Raw genomic sequence first — 22738 nt, forward strand, 5'->3', positions numbered from 1 at the left:
AATAAGTTTAGCCAGTACAGCAAACACTGGGACATTACATTTGAAAACTTTAGACAAAGTATAATTATACAAATCCACAAAGACTGTATTTAGTTAGGAATGAGACGCAAACGAAATCCGCGTCATTAAGTTCTCGACGGGCCGAGCATGCACAATGTAGCTGAACGGCGCTGGCTTCGCCTGCAGCCGTAGCAGTTATGGATTCATGTATCTCTCCAGGGGGGCGGGCGAGTAGGCTATAATGTTCACGTGCGGTACATGATGAATGTGTCGAGGGAATTTCCAGCGGGGATTTTCCCTCATATGGATAAATATGTATACTTATGAAAACCCACATTTGAAGATGATACCTGAAGCACATACATACATTTATACGGAGGATGTGTGTGGTCAACTAATAACGTGAAAACACAGTAAGCAAAAAAAAAAAAAAAAAAGCATCTAGGCATATTATTATACATTTATGTGCAGTATTTGTGCATGTGTAGGAACGTTAATGATAGGAAGCCACGTAGTAATAATATGCATAATGCATTTACGGCTCCAGCAAAGTCAACATAAAACCTTGCTTGGTAGAAGCAATTCTTTAATGCTCCTTTTATATTCAGTTAAAATTGCAACCTAAGTCAAATAGGAAGCAACATTTGCTTTTCCTGTCTTTATGACTGTCATATTTGAAAAAAAATATATATTAAATGGTTGCGATAAAAGTGACCAATTTGTCAAACATTGTCTTAAGTTATTGTTTTGGAGTCTTGTGTCTTTTTATAAATTAAATCTAAGTGGAAGAAGGCTGGCAACCAGTCCAGGGTGTACCCCGCCTCACAACCTCAGACTTATATGGATGAAAGTAGAAATAGAAAAAATAGTTGGACCAATTAAAAATCGGGTCTCTTTGGTCGCCCACTATGATCCAAACCGATGATTCCATTGATTGGGAAAACAAGTCACATGGTCATCATCCACCAAATGTGCGTGACCAACTGATTGGCATCCTCCAGAGACAAAAATCGGAACCAGATCTGCCACCCACACAAACCCCCCCCAATTTGCCGGCAGCCATTTCACCCGGCTGCCGACTGGCATAATTTCGAGTGCCACATCTCCTTAGGTGAGAAGCTGGTGACAGAAGCAAACCTTAGTCAGTTTCTTCCACTCCCGCTGCATCACCACAGCGCTCCATTCTTTCCACACATCCATATTCAGTAGATCCTGACATGCGGAATGAAGAGGAGGAGGAGGAAGGAGGGGGGGGGGGGGGCAGATTGGAAGTTGATGGTGGAAATGGTGGGGAGTGATTGTAAATGCAGCACCGATGCCTCTTGTTGCATGAAAATGACCCATCATTTCACACTGGGCCAAATGGTATGAATTCATAAATATAAATAATAACAGCACACTGTTTTGGGTATTTACATGGGGCCACATTAGAATAAAAACTCCTCTATGACCCATCACACATACAAACACAAACAAAAACTTTAGCGCCTTTGCTATCAACTTTCACAAGTCCTTTTTTTCCCCCCTCCGGATATTCCATCCAAATCATTGCTCATTTCTGTGGCTCTTTGCACGCCGTTGCGTGGTAGCACTAAAAAGCAAGGGCAGATATAACTGATTATTTCAACCGCAACCTCTCAACACCACCGACGCTAATGGCCGCTGCGCTGTAGTCAGAGATAAATACGGCCAATCAGAGACAATCAGGACTGAAGAGGCATGTGAGCTAATGACGAGGATGAAGCACAACAAGGAGAGTTGCTCCCGTAGGGTGACGGCCACTTGGCAAATGTTTAAAAAAACAAAGAGGTGTTTTTGTCACGCATGCAGCAAAAGAGAATGACACCCACAAGCAGCTCTTTCCAAACCCTCCTTAGTTTTCTCGCAAAGCCATTTAACACTTGGCGGTAATAGAAAGTCAAATGAATGTAAATGCAGGAAAAGTACAGAGACAAATAGCACAGTAGTAGGGAGTCAACTGTACAAAGCTGCATCATACAGAAAGACAAGTATTGCGCAATGCTGGCTTTTGCTTTTTCTTTGGCTTTTTGAGGTGGACTTATTTTTGCAATAGCATTATCAAACATTTTTGGGTGCACCGCGTTTCACTGTCTGCCATACTAGTAAAACGACTCGCAGCATGGATGGCTCCTTTTATGGCGCTCCTTACAAGCAGTGGAGTTCTTGTTCGTGAAAATTTGTCAAAATCAAAATGGTATATAGCTCTAAGCTTGTTGTATTTCTTTTACCATTCAATTTTCATATAAAATGTTGGTCTCTCATGTCCCACTATTCAAGGAGTCTGGAGCCCAATACCAATTGAATAGACAGTTATTTTCCTTGTGGATTTAAAACTTTTAAGCGGTTCCTTGAATAATAATGGGCTCAAAGATGTATGTCTCACCTGGGAGACTGAATTACTGTATATTGTCTTCAGCACAGGACAGTAACATAGATCTTAAAACTCTTTGCAACATATGACCTTTCTATTTTACTGCATTTTTTTTTCATTCTCATCCACTTTCCTATTTTTCCCTGCGCAATTTATGTTCTCTCTCGTTGCACGGTGTCGGTGTGACGTGCTTTTATGGGAAATGAGCACGCTGTTGCATGTCAAACAAAGGTCAACATGTGATAGCGGAGGACGGGGTGGTATTCGCTTTGCCTTTTGTGCAAAATGCACTCATGTCAGATTGTCAACAAAGGTCAATGTGACGTATTTCTCGATGAGACTGCTGTGAGAGTGGCCGGAGCCTTTTAGTATTAGGTCGTATACACAGGATCAAAACCGACGCATCAAGCAAGAATATTCTCTTTGGTTTGAACATGACTTGTTACATGAACTTATACCTGCTGATTTCTAACGCCACCACGAAATAAAAATCTAAATTAAACAGTTTTGTAATCCGTACTCATCATTGAAAGCCATTTGGCTCACATTTTACAAGTCCATAATCATACGAGAAAGCTTATTGCTCGTATTTCCAAACTTCAACGAGATGCTCAAAACAAAAACATAGGTAGCAAGCCTGTAAATGTAGAAAGTGTCCAAAAAAACACATTTGGCAATTAGTGAAGTTCAAATCTATGTTGCATATTAAATAAAAACTTTGTGCTAGCCTTCCATCATTTCTTGCATCCATCCTCAGCCGTCAGCGGTCTATTGCAGCATGATGGAGTGTGAGGTAGAGTATGACAGTTGGATCGTTGGCTGTCATTCTGACTGATGTCCCCGACTCACGCTTAATACTTAGCGTACACTCACGCGTTGATTGACAGGATGTGCTACCGACAACAAATGTTGCGGCCCACTCTGACCAGTCATGGGCATCTCGACAGCAAGGCGATATGAAAAGCACCCTTTCTTGGAAATAATCATGGATGTTTTTTTTTTTTTTTGGTGGTGGGTCAGCGGCCAGAAAACAGCTTTTTGTGCCCACTTCTGCCAAGAACAACCGCAAAAACTGCCAAGCGGAATCCACACTAGACAACTTAATGTCTTCAAAACATTCGCTGTTTCATGCCAACAAGACAGCACTTCAACTGAGACATAAAACTTAGGACCTAAAAAAAAAACTCCCCTCTAGCATTAAGTGTCGTACGTCACCACTCCAGAATCATCCACTCAATCGTACGCACTTGAAATACTTCCTGTAATCCCAGCAGCCGTCTCATTGTTCTCTGTGGCTACAAAACTGTTTATCTTCGCCTTCGCTCCAAATTCGCCCAGTTGACTTTGGCTCGAGCCGAACCCGCTTAAGACTGCTCATTCCTCACTCTGAAAGGAGTCGTTGGCAAAACAATATAACAGCGGAGTACATTTAATAGCTGCTGCTTACAGCTGTATCGCCAGATCTTGCTGAGCAGATGGAGTTCGCTCAGTTCTCATGGAAGAGTGTCCATTGTGTCGTAGGAAGTCGGATTTGACACTTTTAATGGATGCTTTGTCATAGGACCATGAGCAACATTGCCGATTTGACCTAAGTGTCTAGGTCAGCTGCTTTAACCACCCTCAAGGTTAAAAAGACATTTCCAGTCCGTGTTTTTGGAATGGAACCATCTACTATTCCATATCAGCTGACAACAACAGATTGGTTTTGTTCCGTCTTGGAAATAAACCACATATTTGGGTTTTAGTTCGAGAGCACACACAGCAATCCAGAAAGCCATCTGGCAAACAGCGGATGAAGAGTAAGAAGACATCCTTACCAAAAACAAAGGGCATCATCAATTTTCTTAGCTTTTTTTTAAAGTCTAATAGTTAATACCTTTGGATGGTAAACATTTATTTTTTATCTGAAAGCTAAAATCGAGAAAATTTGATGGGAAAGAAATCTGAATATATTTCCGACTAAGGAATAAATCTACAAATTGTCTCTAAAATACACATTGATTTATGGTTGAGTCACTGTCTGACCAGCCGCTAAATTTGAACATTGCAAAATAAAATTCCCTATGATGGATTAAGCTACTTTAATTCGTATTATTCCAGCTCCTTTGCTAGGTTACCGTGTAACGGCAGGTAATAAAAATGCCCGGCAATATTGAAAATTTACTTTCCCTGTGCTTCCATCTAGAGTATTAACAGGCAAGAGAGGTTTGGTCGAATCTTCTCTAATAAAGAATATGCTACCGTGCTATCTTTAAGTTGGTGAATGTGGTCTCGTGAAGGGTTCTCCATAAATATACTGTCTATTTACGGACGCACACGTACACAAAAGCGTGCATGGATGCCCGTCTTCCACATTTCAGCCAGGCACTCCTCCCCTCTCTCTCCCCTCCCGGCTGCCCTATTAAACCGAAGAATCTCGGGAAGCGAAATGAAACTACTAAATCTTGCCCGCTTTTATGATTGACCTGATATGATTTGTATTATAATTTGGACCGAGTGCTCCCTTGCTCCGTGCTGCTTCCTCCCAACGATGCGCGCTCCTCCCTCTCTCCTTTTCGCTCCTTTCATTACTTAGATTGGCTCTCATCAAAAAGGCCGCAGGGTCTTCCCAAGACACATATGTCTGCATGTACAGTATAAACAAGAATTTTGCTCTTAGCCGACTGGAAAAACCTTCATTTGTAAAACCTCTATCATAAATTTGCAAGCGAAATTTTACCCAACATTTTCACATTTCTTACGAACGTAATAATATTTAAGTGTACAATAAGACTTAAACACTTCCAAATTCATCACTTTATTTTACGTCTCAGGTCACAACCAATAACGGCTCAGCTTCAGAAAACTGCTGAGCTGTGATTGGTTGCGACTTGTGGCAACTGTGATGTCCTTTTCAGTCGACAGCAAGTGGCAAAATCAGACCACCATGTTTCAACCGGTTTGGCTGCACAGAACATAGTACAAAGAAACTTGGGAATTGGCTTCCCTTTTAAACACGACGGTCTCTACCTACCACTTTTGGACTTGTTGCCAACTGGCACGATTCAGCAGCCTCTATTTTTGTACCAGTTATTAACGTGACACAATCTTAATTGGTGGCCAGATCTACGATCCTGCAATAAGTGATCATCAACATGTTGGCAATAGTTCAAACTTCCCCCAAAGTTCACAAAGCAAAATGAAAACACAGGTGGGATGCGATGATGAGCTGAGCCAACATTGAATAAATTTGATCTGAACAGCTCATAAAAATGCATGTATGAGAACGCCTGCTGAAATAACCGATGGCTCTTGGGGCCTGAGAGAGATAGAGGGAATCGTTATATTGACTAAGTGATGGACGGACTGACAGACTGATGAAGTGACTGTTTGAATGGGGGGTCTTTGAAATGCAGCCAGTTTGAAGTCGCGCGTCTCAGGGTCTTTGGCCGTTCGAGTCTCGGCTGACAAAAAGGCGGGAGAGGGCAAGTTGTTCGCCCGTGAGCCTTTTACCCTTCTACGACGGCATGAAAAGCAGTAAGAAACCGCATCTCCATCTCGGCTGATGCCCTTGGGGGACACTTTGCTCTCTGACGCTTGTTTGTGAGCGCCACTGTTGAAAAAGGAAAGGCCAAATCTCAGGCGCTCAGCCGGGCGTCTGTACTTGACACTCTGACTGGGCGCCAACGCACCTGCCACATCCACTCTGTGCAAGAACTCCTTCTCTTTGACACGTTGCCAGCAAGATGTTGGTACAATCTGCAGAAAGTTGGCCTGCGGGCCGGTTTGCGCCCTTCGAGGAAGACAGCATTTATTTTTCACAAATGGGGTCATGCGCAGACCACGAGAGGGATTAAGTATCTCGGCAAGTCGCTGCCATGCTCGATTGGCCTCAGTCTTGGCAGGCTTCATCTAATTTTCGAGCATCTGACCATCGGGGTTTTTTTTGGAGTTAAAATCCTAAAAAGCAAGCTAATCTCTCAGATCCTTGAGAACCAAGGCTGGCTAAGCTTCTGACAACCACAAAAAGGCCTGCAGACACCAAGCACCACATTTTCCTCTAAAGCCAAAGGCACGCAAACAAACTTGGGCCGGTTACCTGCTGGGGCCCTGAGCCTGTCCCAGTTGCCGACCGCAGGGATACAAACAACTACATGCATAAGGACTCAAGGCAGGGTGACAAATCCACATGCAGACGCACACGCTTATTTCTAGTCTCCCGCGGATGTCATATATTCTTTTGCCATCTTATCCTGCCAATGTCAGCTCATTGTGAGGGAACAGAGGCAAATGATTCAGTCTATATTCTGCAGGGGGAGGCCAAGTCCAACTGTGCCAGTGGAAAGACTTGGCAGGGGAGAAGAGGACATGAGAAAAGAAAGAGCTGATAAAGGTGTGAAAGGGAAAGCAAAGGAAGGTGGGAGGAGAAGGAATAAACAAAGAAAAGAAACGGGAAGAAAGGGAAAAGGACAGGGAAGGCCAGGAGGAGAGGCTCTATCTGTATGGTAATGCCATTACTTCCCTTCTGATCAGCATGGCGCCCTACGTTCGCTGGCTACCTCCTAGCTTTCATTAGCAACATGAATTATGGATCTGCCCTTGCATCTAAATGATAAGCATTATGCCACCTCTTCTCTCTCTCTCTCTCTCTCTCTCTCTCTCTCTCTCTCTCTCTCTCTCTCTCTCTCTCTCTCTCTCTCTCTCTCTCTCTCTCTCTCTCTCTCTCTCTCTCTCTCTCTCTCTCTCTCTCTTCTCTCTCTCTTCTCTCTCTCTCTCTCTCTCTCTCTCTCCATCTCTCTCTCTCTCTCTCTCTCTCTCTCTCTCTCTCTCTCTCTCTCTCTCTCTCTCTCCTCTCTCTCCTCTCTCTCTCTCTCTCTCTCTCTCTCTCTCTCTCTCTCTCTCTCTCTCTCTCTCTCTCTCTCTCTCTCTCTTCTTCCTCTTCTCTCTTACTTCCTTGTCCGTCTCCCACCACTTCACGCTCGCAGTCTTTTTCCATGGTCGCTAGAATAGGATTTCGGGCAAAACTATTAGCGGCTGTGCTGAGCAAATTTCCATACCATCATGTGCCTCTTGAGATGCTGATAGTGAGGAATTTGCTGATTGGGCACTCTTTTTCTCTCTCTCACACACACACACACACACACACACACTCAAACAACAAGATCAACAAACGGCCAATCAGAAACAACCAACTTTTTGAGTTACATTGCTTCCCCCCTCTCAACTTTGTACTGACCTCAACATGACAATTGTATAGCAACTCTTAACCACACAATGCATGACTTAGCGAACATGTTTTAAAATCAAAGTGAATTGGTCAATAGATGATTATGCACATTTCAAGCAGAAGTCCAACGACTGGAACTTCTCATCATACGCAGTCAGGACCGAAGCCACATCCATTAGTGTGATGCGGTGAAGCTTTTTCAAATGACATAGCAGAGAGTCTGTCCAGTGGGTTCAAGAGCTCACTGACAAAACATTACAGGGACACATAAAGAGGCCAAGCTCATTTTAATAGCTGCTATGTTGTTTCCTTTGGCTCAGGGAGAAATGTCAGATCAGACAAGAAGCGAAAGAGGCTGCGTGTGCTCTAATACAGGTCAACAGATCTGTCCTCAGCTGGACGGTTTTCCTGCAAAACCCCAAAACCAAGTTCATCGGTCAAGCCGTCTTTTGGTTAGCGAGGTCCCAAATTGCTTGGGTGGATGACATCAACCTCTCTTTGGATGTTTTATGAGGTCCTCTGACCCGCGTGAGAAACCACGGCTCTCATAGAAATACACGTGCAGGCGCATCGAGACGATGAACCTGCACACGCGCACGTACGCACGCCACAAAAGAACAGCAAAAGGCCAAGACCGCACATACTTTCCCATGTTGACGGTGGAGCTGCTGTTATAAAAGTTGAGCTTCTCCTCCTGGCCGCGTTTCTGGTTCAAAGCTAGGATCTTTTTTGTAAACGTAGCCCTTCAGATTCAGATTGTTATGATTGGACGGCGTACTGAGCGCCAACACACATCACAGGGAACATTAGCTCTCTCGCCCACAGTTTCTCTTTTACCCCTGCAAACTCTGCAAAAGCATCATCCGATTACAACAAAGAACAGGGTCAGTCCAAAGACAGAAAATAGTCATGTGTCATACTTAATAGCAAGTAAATTAAGGGGAGCAAATCAATCACTTGGTAATAACACACGCTGGCCTCCTGGATGACTCATTATGAGGGAAAATTGGTACATTTCTTTCATTGGAAAACTAGATGTTGGTGCCACTGTCCCTTGTCCTCTAAACGCAATGGGGCAACGAGCAGGGATATGGTTTCTTCTTCCTCTTCCATCTTTTGATAATCCCATTTTTTTTGTGTTTGATTATCCTCTCTATGCTCTCCGAACAAATCCTCTGTCCCTGCCCGCTAATCGCATTACCCCCTTAGGTGCAGTGCGCTCTGAGTAACTGGACGTTATCGGTGCCAAAGCACATCTCAAGCACAAGCGAGACACGACGGCCCGATATGTTTAATCATGCACTTATCACTCCCGCATGCAAACAAACAAACAAAACACTGGCATGCTCTCTGAAACACGAACCTATACAACACGGTCATGTCACTGCTGGGTCAAACAAGAACAAGACGAGATGTAACTTTTGAGAAAGAAACATTAATAGTCTCCCCGGGCTTGACAGCACACAAAAACAAGAGAGTGATCGGGAAAAAGTTAAGAGGTATTACGTTAAAAGACATGCAGAACCTATTACATTGTATTTTCGTGAGAAGCCAACAGACATAAGTGAAGCACGAAATATGGAGTCTATCAGAGCTGGGTCAGAGAAAACGCAATGAGAGCGGTATTTAATTTCCATAGCAACACCCAAATGTTTGTCAAATAGTTTTCAGGGCAGTCATATTCTGAGATATTTTTTTTTCTGTGCACAGCAACAGGAAACATTCAAATGACACTGGTCCGTGTCTTTGGTTTGGGCAACGTTTCAGCTGACTGGATCCCAAAAAATTCAAGAATAGGTGTGTAGCCATGCCCATCTCTTCCAGCATTCTCCGTCCATTTGTTTGGTGAGCACTGTGGTTCTTTAAATGAACTGAACACGTTTGACACCCAAAATCAAAAACTTCTCTGAAGTACAGAAATTGATACTGGAAAAATCGAGCTGCTGACAGCTCAGAGAGCAACAGGGAGAAAGGGGTATTAAAAACAAAAAAACACGGAGGCGAACCCACATAAGCAAAGATGCAAAACACAACTCTCGACTGGCTTTCAAAACAAAGGTATTAATCATCATTACGCTCACACACAAACAGCCGTCACAGGTGGCCCGGGGGCTGGAAAGCCTACGGGACACGACAACAGATACGCTGATACCTCTATGCGACCTTTAGCGAGGTTGTCATAGCAACCAAGGTCAAGTGGTCTAAAACCCGTGCATGTGAGGGAACTGTGTTCCGCTCCCTGAAGAGTTGAGGGGAAATAATGAGCTAGTCATTGTCAGGATGGAACTGCGACGGAACACGTCCGTGTTTGGCAAAGACGTAAAGTCTTAACATTTGGATCTCCACGATTGAAACCGACTGGTGAGAGCTAACATGTTGACTTTCATGTGCACCTCTCACAAGGCACACGGCAAGTTAGATAAGCAACAAGTACCAGTAGAGTAAAAGGCTGATTAAATGGCACGCTAACCTTCCAGTCAAGAAGAATCCTTGACAGAAACAACTGATTTTAACATCATTCATGTGCACGGCAGGCGCAATATCAGAGAATACTCTGTGAAGGATTCGAGGAGGGAGACTTGTGAAGTGTTTCTCGACGGTTTGAAGTTCAGCCCGCTCTTCCATCTGGTCCAATTTATTCTCATCTCTGTCATCGAGGCATTCGTATCTTGACTACGCCTGTCAAAAAGTGCTCCAATTTTTTATTGGTGTGGTGACACACCTGACACAATCTGTCACAGTCCTCAGATGAGGAGAAAGAAAACAAAACAAAATCTTTCTTGGCTCTCACGCGTGATTAAAAACACAAGCCGGGAAATGTCATTAGAAGAAAAAATGTATATGACGTGAATCGGTGGGGACCTGATTGATTTGCAACTTCAAAAACATCAAAAATTCTTCAGATGCATACAAGGGACATACTTGACTCTAGCTCAGTTGTGTGTATGCAAACATAACACAAAAAGAATCATATATTATATTTTTTGTTCTTTGTTATGATGCTTTCGGAATAATTAATCAATAATGACTTTTTATACAGAGACTTAATGCTACCAGTTGCTATTTGAGTTTAGCAACAACTTCTGATTTGCTATCATTTCATTGTGACACATCACAGTCCGACAATTTTCCGGGAAAATCTGTGAGGAAAAAAATACCATTCTTGAAACGTCCCATGACAGGATAATCGCCCATGATCACGCTCAAATTTGGCCCGATTGGTGGTACAGTCACACTGACAATTGTCAGGTGTGAGGCAGTAGTGCGAACGGTTGGAACACATCCATCTTCGAACAAAGGCAATTATTCGCCGCTTGTGAAAGAAATATGTAGAATGTAGATTTTGCCACTAACTGTCAAAGTTTGGGGCAGAAGAAAAAAAATGAGAAAGTTGGCTAGTGAAATGGCATATATTAGCCTAAGCCACTAACAGTTAATGATATGACGTAAACACAAACACACGCTGGTGAATAAATCTACATCCTCATTGGTAGGCAGACAGTAATTCACATGTCGTCAACACACACCATTAAAACGTGAATATATATGCAGGCAAGCACACACAAACATCGATTAAGGAAGCAGAATCAGTGTTTACCATGTAGCCACCCTCGCTGAGATGACACTTACAGATGGGAGGTTCTTTTAACGGTTTTAATTTGGGATTACAAAGAACGGCTGCATAATTAAGACATGGTATGAATCCAATTTAGCGCAGTTTGTCCATTCCCTCCCTCGCCATTCTTTCAAAAGCTTTTTATAAGGGGGGGCTCAGTTTTAAATCATCATACATTCACAAAAAACAGATAATTGATTATTAATGGGAACAAAACCAGGAAGAACAACTACGATTCTGGGATGGGGTCAACATTTAAGTCCTTAAAGTCACATGACCTTGAACCCATACAATTCATAACTCAAACAAATAACTGTAGTCGTGAATAACGTCAGGAAAGTGTTCTGTTTATCCATCAAAAAATTAACTGCCGGCTTTGCTTTGTTTTGGCTTATTTCAAAATGAAGGAACCATAACTTCTTACACTTGAAAGCTCTTCAAATGTTATGTAAAACACTTTGGGTTACATAAAAAAAATACTGGTGGCCAACCAGCTTCCCGGAACATATTAACCATCGCGGTTCCACTTTATTCTAAGGAAAAAAAAAATACAGAATGACGTTCATCCCGTAAGCATCTTTCAGAAGTATGGGTGGGGTGCAGATTTATGTCATCCAAAGTGACACTGCGGTAAAACGTTCCTATTTTGTTTCTCCAACTTCGACTTACTGAGTTTGTTACCTCAACGTATTACGTTCAATGCAGCCAAACAATCAAGGCCCAATCAATTAAGTCCTCATCTGTGATTCACATCTGACATATTTCCCAAATTCATAAAGGACACGCCCGTTGCAAACTTATTATGAAATGTCACAAGCGCTATACATTAGTTTCTGAAAGTTTAGTCCAGCTGAATATAACGGCAAACTTATTTTTACTCTTCATAGTAAAGGGGGGAAAAAAATCAGCTTGTTTTGCATGCATGTACTCTTCCCCCCCCCCCATGCGAGGACAGACACCGTGCGATAGTGTCAACTCTGTAATAAAGCAGCACAGTGAAGCTTTTATGGGTGTTTGCATAAAATCCGTGGGAAGAGGAGCAGCGCAAACAAGTTTGGCTGGCAGGTCGGAGAACAAATGGACAGCCATTAAGTTGCTGCAACTAGGCTAACCTCTGTGTAATCGCATGCTGCATGTAGCTTTGAAGCTGCCAACGCGTTTTCGCTGCGGGCTCGCAACCATTCATTCTCGGAATTAAGTCTTCATGGCGTGATGGGAAAAATGCATTGACATCAATCAATTGCTGACATTTCCGGCATCGGAAAATGGACTCCTGTTTGAAACTTGTGAATATGAAAGTACAGCGGAACCTCTTAAATCAAACAATCTATTCTAGGAAATTATTTGCTCCCACAAGAAATAAGGTAAAGTGAAAAAAGATCTGCAGATTTTTTTTTTTCTCAAAGCGCAGAACATATTTTAAGCAACATTGTAACTAACATTCCTAGCTCTCATAAAAGTGGAGGGAGAATCAAACCGTTCACATTATCGAGTGCTCCTTTTAAACCTAATCTTTATCACGTGCAAAAAAACATTTTGATAAAGACAGTAAAATCAGCTCTATGTGCAATTAAGTGTTTTTTTTAATAAGAAAATTTACAAGCTCCTTAAAATGAAGATGAACAATATATTTCACAAGTTGGAAAAAACAGACTAGTTCAGGGGTGTCAAACTCATTTTTATTGTGGTGCCACTTCGTAATTGCAGTTTCCCTCATACATATACACAATAAATAAACAGATGACTAGTTTCGGAATAAAAAATAGTATTTTCTTCAATTATTGGTAAAATTGTAAGTGTAGAAATGGTGACAAAAGATCTTGCTAAACGTTATGTTTTATTACATGCATATTTGAAACCTTTTCCGAAAGGATCATGGGAGTTGACATGATTTGCTTTCATGGGCCATATAAAATGACATAGCGGGCCGGATCTGGCCCCCGGACTTTGAGTTTGACAGCAGCACCCTCATTGTAAAAGTCAAAGTCGACTGCAACTTTATATCATGGCTGAAAATGCTATTCAGCTGAGTTACTGTAAAATATATTTGCCAGGGGGCAGATCACTGTTAGGTTCATTTGTTAAAAAATAGGATAGGATGAATGGCAGAAGCAAAGTAGTTTTTCATCAAATGCAAATTCCGCCGAGCATACCGGCCTTCCAGCAAACACTTTTAAAAAGAGAAAATGGAAGCGATTAAAGTCAAGTAAAATTTGAATTATTCAAGCTTCGGCACCGCCACCTTATCAATTTGGATGAAAGTGTGAAACGGAAATGAAGTGTTAGTATATTCAAGCACTATACAAATCCCAAAGTCATCCTTAGTCAATCTAATTTATTCTGCCCTCTTTTCTCTTTACCCATCTATGCTGATCAAGATGAAGACTTCAGATCAAATGAAAAGCCTGAAAAGAAAGCACCTAACAAGCCCCACAGAGTCTCTCTGCTCGTGCCGTGACATGACGGCCACAAACCATGACGTTTTTTAAATTAAGCAGACAAGGTGCTGACAAACGGCCAAAACTGATGTGCCCGGAACAAGGCAGGAAGAAAAAAAGAAAAAGGCATATACATCTAATCAAATACGTCATTCCTAACCCACATAAGATCAGCATGAATTCCTCGTGTGATCGAAGAGGGGTTTTGCACGATTGCATTTTCCATACCGTGTAGCGAGAAGAGAGCTGAATAGCTAATGGGCCGTCATATTTAAGTAGCCATGCCAAGCAGCCGTCACATTAAAGCTAATTTAATCTGCTAATGAGACAGGTCTCTAGCTCTCTGTTTAACTCGCACGCACTTAACGATGCAACGCTCACAGCGTCTGCCATGAAAGAAACAAAAATACATTTGCAATATTAACTTCCTTTGCGACTCGATGGGTTATACTTTTTTTGAGAGACAGAGAGAGTTTACTGACATCCAAACATGATTATTATTTTACATTCTGTGAAAGATGATGTTAGGGCAAACACAAGCGATTTTTTTTCTGAAAATTGACAAGTCCCGCTTTAAAAGTGATCTTTGTCTCTCTAAAATAAGAGGGAACTGCAATATTGTCAAAAAAAAAAAAGGAAAAGAAAAATGAAAGAAAGAAAGAAACACAATGAGTTTTTTTTTTTTTTTTTTTTTAAGGCTGACCAGGTGAGGGCAGTGGACAAGCGATAGCTGCAACTGCAAAAAAAAAAAACACACAAGCGCACTATTTTCTTGCCACCATTTTCTTTGGAAGAAAAGTATCAGCTCATACAGTAATGGCTGCCTCAGGAATGCGGAGGCTTCCCATCCTGGAAGGCCACGAGTAAGTCCGAGAAATCCCAAAGTGGGAAAATCCCCTGTCTAGCAACTCTTACTTCCCTCAGGGAAAAAGCTGGAAGATATGTAGAGAAAAAAAAAGGGTGTTCATTAGTTCAGTTTGCTCCAGTCTATAATTTTGTCTGTGAAAAGTGCACACCACAAGGTGACTGGAGCCAGGTCCTTCATTTTTCCACTATCTACGTGTTGCAACGAGCTCTTGCATTGCCTCCCGCGCTTCAGCTGAATATCCATAAGCTTCTGTTGAGCGTGCCCACGCCCGCTGGATTTGCCCAACCGAGACCAAGCTCTTACAGAAGACCAAAAAAGGAGATAACCTGGACACTGACGTGAATGCATCAACATTTTCCCCCACATAGCTGTGGCTTCACACTTAAATACACCAGCAAAGAGCCACACTCACTGTACATACACACGCGGACAGCCCGGGCTCTCCAGCTGAGCTCTAGAGACCTTCTTTAATAGTGTTTGGCTTCGAGGGGATCTGACGGGACCTTGGAGCAAAGGAGGATTTAAACAGTCATTGGCTTAACGAAGGGAAAAATGATGCCATCGAGGACGCTCGGGAAAGACGGAATGAGAGGGGGGGGGAAAGTGAAAGAAAATAGGGATTCAGAAAGATCTACGGGGTGAGAGGGAAAAAATTAAGTCAGCGGGGGTGAGAATGTATAAGTCTGAGCAAATAGTTATTACAAGTCTGTGAAGGGTGGCGCCGGCATGAGCTGAATAGACTGAAAGTCGGAGAGCGTCGCTACCAGCGGCGACCGGTGCCCGCTTCACAGCGCCGCAATCCCACAAAGGCTTAATAGGTAATGGAAGTGGACATAAAATATAGAAGCTTTGGCACGCTTGAAGAACCCGGGTCTTAGATAAGTCCAAGCCCACTTCAGGTCCTACACGGTAAACACTGAAGCTCTGACACATTTAGCACTCCATTTGTCAAATATGAACTAATATTAATCCAAGGCGGAGGATAACATACTTTTACTTTTAGTGGGTTAAGAGCCGTGATCACGCTGCCAAAAGCCCCGGTAAGACTTGTAGATCAAACGCACAGACAAACAAAGTTCTTTGGCGGGATAACTGTCGCGACAGTGCTTTTCTTCACACCACCTCTTGCTCACCCTTAAACAGGAGGTCTGCTTGTCCCCAAAAAAAAAATTACAACTTCAATAAAAAGAGGTGGTTACAACTTAGAAGGTATAGGGAAGTTTGCCCGTGTTTCCAGGGAGGGTCCCGAGAATGTCTGGTAAAAAAAATAGTCATGCTTAGTGTTTCTATGCGTTGCCGTTGCGTTGTCTAATGTGAAAAGATCTTTGTTTGTTCGACCCCTAGAAGAAAAAGCGGTCAAGCGGTGTATCCAGATAAATAAAACAAAAATAAGAAGTTGAGTCAAAATTAGGACAATGCTGCACTATCTTAGAATAAGAAGACTCATTTTATGTTTCAAGTCCACTTACCATAATGCTAACAAACAATACATAGCACTGCCTAGCAAAAAGCATAAACATGCCATTGTTACAATTCTTTGAGCAATGAACATTTGAATATAAACACAAGGGGACAAATAACAATACTCACTCGCATATATTCTTTATACTCTGCAAAAAAATACTGCTATTACTGCAGCTCATCAAGGGACTTAAAGTAGTTGTGAAACTCCTTTATTTCTGCATAACTGCAATGCACTGCCACCCTGTGGCCAAGTCCTGCATAACAGGAGATCCACGCAACGAATTAGTTCGACTCAAATACCATGGCGAGAACCAAAATAAATGTTAATTGTCTCACTACTATTTGAGAACTTGACAGCAACGTTTTTTTTTTTCATTTTTAGCATTCATGTTCAGTTTATCAACGCTACATTTGGTAACGCCGAACTAGTTTGCAAACTTCCACAGAGCTTGCTAATTATTTACCACTATTGCAGAGTTCCTTTAAAACCGGAGGGGTTACAAACTACCAGCTGACTCGGAGGTTTCGTGAGACCACACAGACACACACACACACACACGCACACTAGGAATAGCAATCAGCACAGTATTTGTCCCCAGGACCGTCTAATACAAACCAGGTGAGCAACAACAGCAGTTAATAATAAGTCCAATTTACTTTCAAACTGCCATCACAGAGCGCTGTTTAAAACAGCAATTTGAAACAGTAAATCAGTCTCGGAGCAAAGACATTCTCTCTGTTTATCCCCTGAGATTTGTATACAAATATCCCAGTGAACAAATCTAAGCAGACGTCCTCCATCCGCTTAATGACAGACACAATTTCCTTTCTTCGTCGTAGGCAGAAAATGACCTGCGTGTATTTTTTTTCAGCACTCGACACCATGGGTAATTTTCTCCATTTGGGCCTTGATGTGGAAACATTTGCATGAAAATGTTCCCTTTTGAGGCTCCCATAACAGAGCGCGGCTTTAAAATGCAATTACTCTCCTCAATAGCGGCAGCTAATTACAGAGGTGTGACAAACAGGTAGCAGAACGGAGCGAGCGGCCCGAAACACAACGGCAGGGTCGGCCGCTTGGGAGCCAGCGGCTCAATGGGAAGCAGTAAATTCATTTAGGCCAGCTTCATTAAACCCTGCTCCTTGGGCCTTGCATCATGCGCTCCCTCTGGCTCTCGCACTCTCATTTGCGGGGCGGCGGATGCGCCGTGGGTAAGAAAGCAGAGATCATGCCGATGAGAGCGACGCGCGGCAACCGGGAGAACGCTGCGGGGAAGTACGTGGGGTTAATAGATGAGGAGGGAACTGCAGTGAGAGGATGCGAAGGAAGAAGGGAAGTGAGCGGAGGAAGGAAGACAAAGGAGAGGGATGGTACCAATAAAAACGCTACGATAATAAAGAAGGAGAGCACGGAAAATTCATACCACATGCTAGCAGGACAGAACAAGGGCACGTGGAAATGCACGCAATTGATGATTAGGAACGAGCACATGAAAGGATAAGCTTATAAAAAAAGACTTTTCGACATGGGTTTTCCAAAGGGCTCCCCCAAGAGAACCGAGGACGAAGGAAAATTACAGCTTTGGTCCTCAAACCCGGGCCAAATGCCAGGGCTCCAACATGGTGGAACAAGGGCAATGCTCTCTTTACCATTTAGATTACACAGGCGGCGCTCTGACCTCACGGTATGGACGAGCATAATAAGCCACAGAATCTTGTGCCTGCCTGCCTGGAAGCCAAACAACCTGGCCATGACAATTCCAACCATGGTTGCATGTGAACACAAAGTTAATTCATTCAGAGACCTAGCTCGCAACAATTTCTGTATTTTGTCCCTACTGACTGAATAGAAATACAAATAATTTGATTCCAGATACACAGAACTGGCTTTTCCATTATGTTGGGCTGGTTTACTTAAAAAATATCGGAATAAACTCCTTTGTTATTCAGGAACGCAAAAGGCCACAATGCCAAAAGGCAATACCAGATATAAACGTTCAACTGTATTCTTCAGATTATCCGACTAAAAATCTGTTGATCAATCACAAAATGTGCGCCGCTGCCCTCTGCTGGTGGATTGACTCACCACTCCTCAAAGCAGTTGAAATTCAAAGGTCGGGCTTATCAGATCCCTACAACTGGACATGGACTAGCGAAAGCACACCTTACAAACGGTTGGGAAACTAATTTTAGGCTTGTATTTTGTGTTTTCATTGGGGACAGGTGACCATGCACGTCCATTGCTAATCGCTGGAACACTTCACAAGAACACGATATTAGCTGCCGACACACTGATTCTAGGCGACTCCAATGGGTTTTAACATACTGAAGGAACCATCTGCAGGGTGAGTGGATGCAGTCTTGACTTTCACAGGGTTGAGGAATGAAGCCAAGCTCCTTGGCGGCACTCACACAGAGTCTTGTGGCCATGTGTACTTAAGTGTCTAGAAATATACAGAGATGCATGCCTTCTGCGGCCTGGACAAAAAACTGAGTATCTACACATATGCTCAAATAGATGTATTGGGAGACATGCACTGCTGATTTTGGGTGGTAAATTGAAACTAGTTTTAAAATTGCACAACGCACCGAAATAAATAAAAATCAGGGAGGGGACAATCGAAAGGAATAGTGGCCTTTGCGTTCCTGATAAAAAATGCCCCCCCCCCCCCAAATGGAATACTAGTCTCAAAATTAGGCAGTGGAAAATTTTGGAATTGACTTTTACAAACTCAGTGGTTGGAAGAAAAATCTGTTTAACAGGAAAGTCACCTTGAGAGTGGAAGTAAATGAAAACCATAATAATATCCAGAAAGCGGCGAAGCTGGATAAAAGCAAAAGAAATAAATAATAATAAAAGAAAATCACTCTGAGCAGCGATCTTCTTTGGGGAAAAACATTTTGCATCTTTAAATCATGTCCTTTATTGCTATCCTGTCTTTTCTCTGGCACTGGTAATCGACCAAAGCAATGACAATTTAGAAAACATGACCAAAAACAGGGGAGCGTTGTAAAATTACATCCAGGGGGGAAAAAATGTATTTGGACAAGATTGAGACAATAATTCTAAGCGTCGTGGGTGAACAATTCAGTTAATATGGATTTCAGCGTCAAGCTTCCGACTCATTTTTTTAGATGAGAAAGCGTACATATCACAGCTGAGCTCTGCATAAGTGTCAAAACCGAAGAAAATGAAGAAAATTCACAACAGACAGAGAACTTAAAATGTTTAATTAAGCAATACCGCAAGTTTAAAAAAAAAAAAAAAAAGGTCCTCGCCTTTATTGTGTCTCCATCCTAAATACTTATCAAGGCATCAGAGTTTGACGCCGCCATTACTCAAAATTAAGCATTGCGGCAGCGTGTTTGTCATCGCGTACCTTCACACGCAACCTGCCAAAAATAATCACTTCAGTGTTTGTGTGCTTGACAGCGAGAGGGGGTAAAGAACTGAGAGAAGCAACTGGAGTGTGAGAATAAAACAGCCAGAAACTAAGATGGAGAAAACAACGCATGGTGACGTGCTGATTGGCCGTATGAGGTTCATTGAACAAGTGTTTTGCTGTCACGTCTAACAACCGAGCAACAAAACCGCTTCTTAGAGTCCCCCCCCCCCAACCCATTGCAGCATCACTCCACACCTAAGTAATTAAACAATGACTTATATCTGTAATATGGTCCATGCCATGACTTGTCGCACGGAACGCTGAGGATCAGAAAGCACTGATGCAAGCGTGAAGGTTTCAGAGGAACCCGAAAAAAAGAAGTGACAAGGACATGAGAACGCCCCTCAGCACCTCTCCTCAAATCTGGAGAGACAGATGGCAGAGTAACAAGACAAAGACAAATGTCTGTCGCTCCCTGGTAAGGGCTCGGTTGACATTTTGCTTGGCATTTAGAAAACAAGTTGGGGGAAAAAAACAACACAAAGAAACTCAAATAAAGAAGTTGACTGAACTAAGTAAGTGAGTACATTGGACTTTTTAGCACTTGACTTACAAAGTGCTTGGTTAAAAATACAAGAAAATTTATTTTTACAAAATGACTGCTCTTTTTTAAAATCTCACAAACTTTCTTAGCTCAAGTGGATTCCACAATTTGCGAACAAGGCTCACCTTGAATGAGTTTTGCAAAGCACTGACTGTATAATAGCTTACTTCGAATTGTTGCTTTCCTGTTTGAAAATAGTACAAACAAACAAGTTAGAACGAGCCATGCTAAGACAAAAACACTTATAACCAGACAACTTACCATCCATTTCCTAGAAAGTTTATTCCTAAATTGGGACGGTAGCTTTATTTAGAGAATACAATTCATACACAAGGTAATTTCATAAAAAAATATGAAATTTAAAAACAAATGCAAGACTGTCTGACTACTCTATTGACTCTATTGTTTGCTTTATTGTGAAGGTCTTACACTCACACGCAAATGCAAACACAGGTATTTAACATTATTGGCATTTTAAAAACACCAATGATTACACAGAAAGAAAAACCATTAAAAACGTCTCAGCTTGCTTTAAATCACTTCTTTCTTACGGCGTAATAATGAGAAAGAACTGCTTGTACAAATCAAATTTTAATATCTCTGAGAATAATTCAGGTCTCTGCACAAATAAAACCGTTGTAAAGAACACAAAAGCAAACAGTGTGAACAGCGAAAACAATAAATCCATTATAGGCCCGACACAAAGGCTCGAAGATGGCATAAAAACACCAATCGTGAAAAGTCAGCCATTTATTCAGCTAGTCCAATTTAATCATGGCTCCCTCCCAATTTTCAAACTGTGAAATTTGAAAAACGTCCCCTCCATTTTGGCCCGCTATCAAGGCTCGAGACGATGCCGGGAAATGACGAGCCCGCCCGCTCGCCCGACGCCACCGCATGCAGCCTATTCTATCCTCTCACGCCGAGAAATGACAGTGACCAAAAATTGACGTCCCACTGTCGCAATCTGCCCATTGGCCCGCGACGCTTGCAAAGTCTAGATTTGTTCATCTCGCTTTCTTACATGTATGTCATTCGCCACCATTACCCGGAAGGATGGGGGGGGGGGGGGAATCATCCGGTGCACAGTGTTTCTTTTGGCAAGAAATGAAAGACGAGTGGAGAAGGGAAAGGGAAGCGGCAAAAGAAAAATGAGCAAGTACTTTACCACCCACAGGGCTGTATCTCTCCAATGGCCTCTTATCAGGGGACAAATTGATCCTGGAAATAAGGGGTCATTTCCTGCGCCTGTTTACCTGCCTCTGGCCAAGCGCCACCCCACTGAAGCATTCACACTACTTCTGACCCCGCTGTGCCCTCAGAGGACCATTGTGAAGAGGGCTTCAGTCATTTCGGTCTTTACTCTGACGCCAAAGTGAGAGATGTCGGTATGTATCACGACAACTGTGTGCGCGGCCTCGAAAAGCTTGAGAGAGCTAACCCACTTTGTATCGGTTCGTAGCCTCTTTGGTGGGTTAGCGTGCAAGGGTCTGCAGTTTGCGACAGCCTTAACTTGCAACCTTGAGTCTGTTTATTAATTTGGTCATCTTTTTCATTTTTAACAATTAACAAATCCTTAAAATGTATGTGATGATCATTTTTCCGCCTTTTTGCTAGTTTAGCCGAGTAGATTGTTGTGAGAGCAATAAAAAAGAATTGATCTGCATTAAAAGTTGATTTTTAGCAACAACCAAAAATAATTGTATTTGTACTTTTGTGGAAAACACCTCCTTGTGTTTAATATTTATTACTGGGTGAAACTGGGATATTGTGCTTGGATATTCAAGTGTCAGTCCAACTTAGTTCCTGAGGTGTTTCTAAAAGGTGTTTCATCGAATCTGTTGTTGTGCATTGTGAGTCATCACACAGTGGCTTACAAGCTCTAACCATGCATGATGCAACCATGCAGACCTGAGAGCACTGGCAAGTGAGGAAGAAGAAAATAAAAAAAATAAAAAATAAAACTTCTTCCAACACTATTTACCTGACTGGGTTTGAACATTCAAACACATTTTTAGGATGATGCAAGCAGGCACCACAAAATATATAGCCCGATCTGCTGTGGCGGTTTATACTTATTGAACCTTTAAATCCACACGCACACTCACACACACACATACACACCCTTTAAATATGAGCACCCCAACCCGCCATCGCTTTCACGCTTCGAGCCGTGCGACTGTAAACAGTAACAATAAAGTATCTTACGACTGGAAGGCTTTTATTTGCTTTCAGTCCTTGAGCAGCAGTGGGCGTGTGCACAATATACACACCCACATACACACGTTGGCGAATGCGCAACAATAACCACACGGAAAAAAGCCAGGAGGCACAAAGAGTAAACTGCACCTACAACTTGAGGATTTTCAAAAAGTCCTCCTTTGGGGGATGGAGGGTGGAAGATTCATCAAGAATGGCTGACCGGCTCAGTCACCCTCAAAGCTAAGACACGCAATAGCACGTTAGGCTACATAAACACACACACTAAACCAATTATAAATTCCAATATTCCCACAGGTGATCCGAGCAGCTCCTGTCAGACACACGCACGTCTTGAGCCCACGGGCCAGTTCAGTAAATATCATTACGGGATCAAGGCACCATGTTATGTGTGTGCGCGTGCGAGGGCGCCTGTGTGGAACCCTTTCGAGCCTTTCGCCAAACTTCATGTTTTGTTGATTGAAAGGAGGTAGAGGTAGCATCACATTCCCCATCACATGTCTGCCGCCAACTTAATGCAAGAACGATTCCGCACACACACGTT

The 22738-nt window shown here is 42.5% G+C and overlaps 1 protein-coding gene across 3 annotated transcripts in view; it reads right to left on the bottom strand.

Annotated features, from left to right (window-relative positions):
- The window catches only part of fbxl17 (F-box and leucine-rich repeat protein 17), a 144114-nt gene that overhangs the window by 65962 nt on the left and 55414 nt on the right, over positions 1–22738 (bottom strand). The window lies entirely within an intron of this gene.

This window comes from Syngnathus typhle, linkage group LG5 (genome assembly GCF_033458585.1).
Source record: "Syngnathus typhle isolate RoL2023-S1 ecotype Sweden linkage group LG5, RoL_Styp_1.0, whole genome shotgun sequence".
Classification (NCBI taxonomy): domain Eukaryota; kingdom Metazoa; phylum Chordata; class Actinopteri; order Syngnathiformes; family Syngnathidae; genus Syngnathus; species Syngnathus typhle.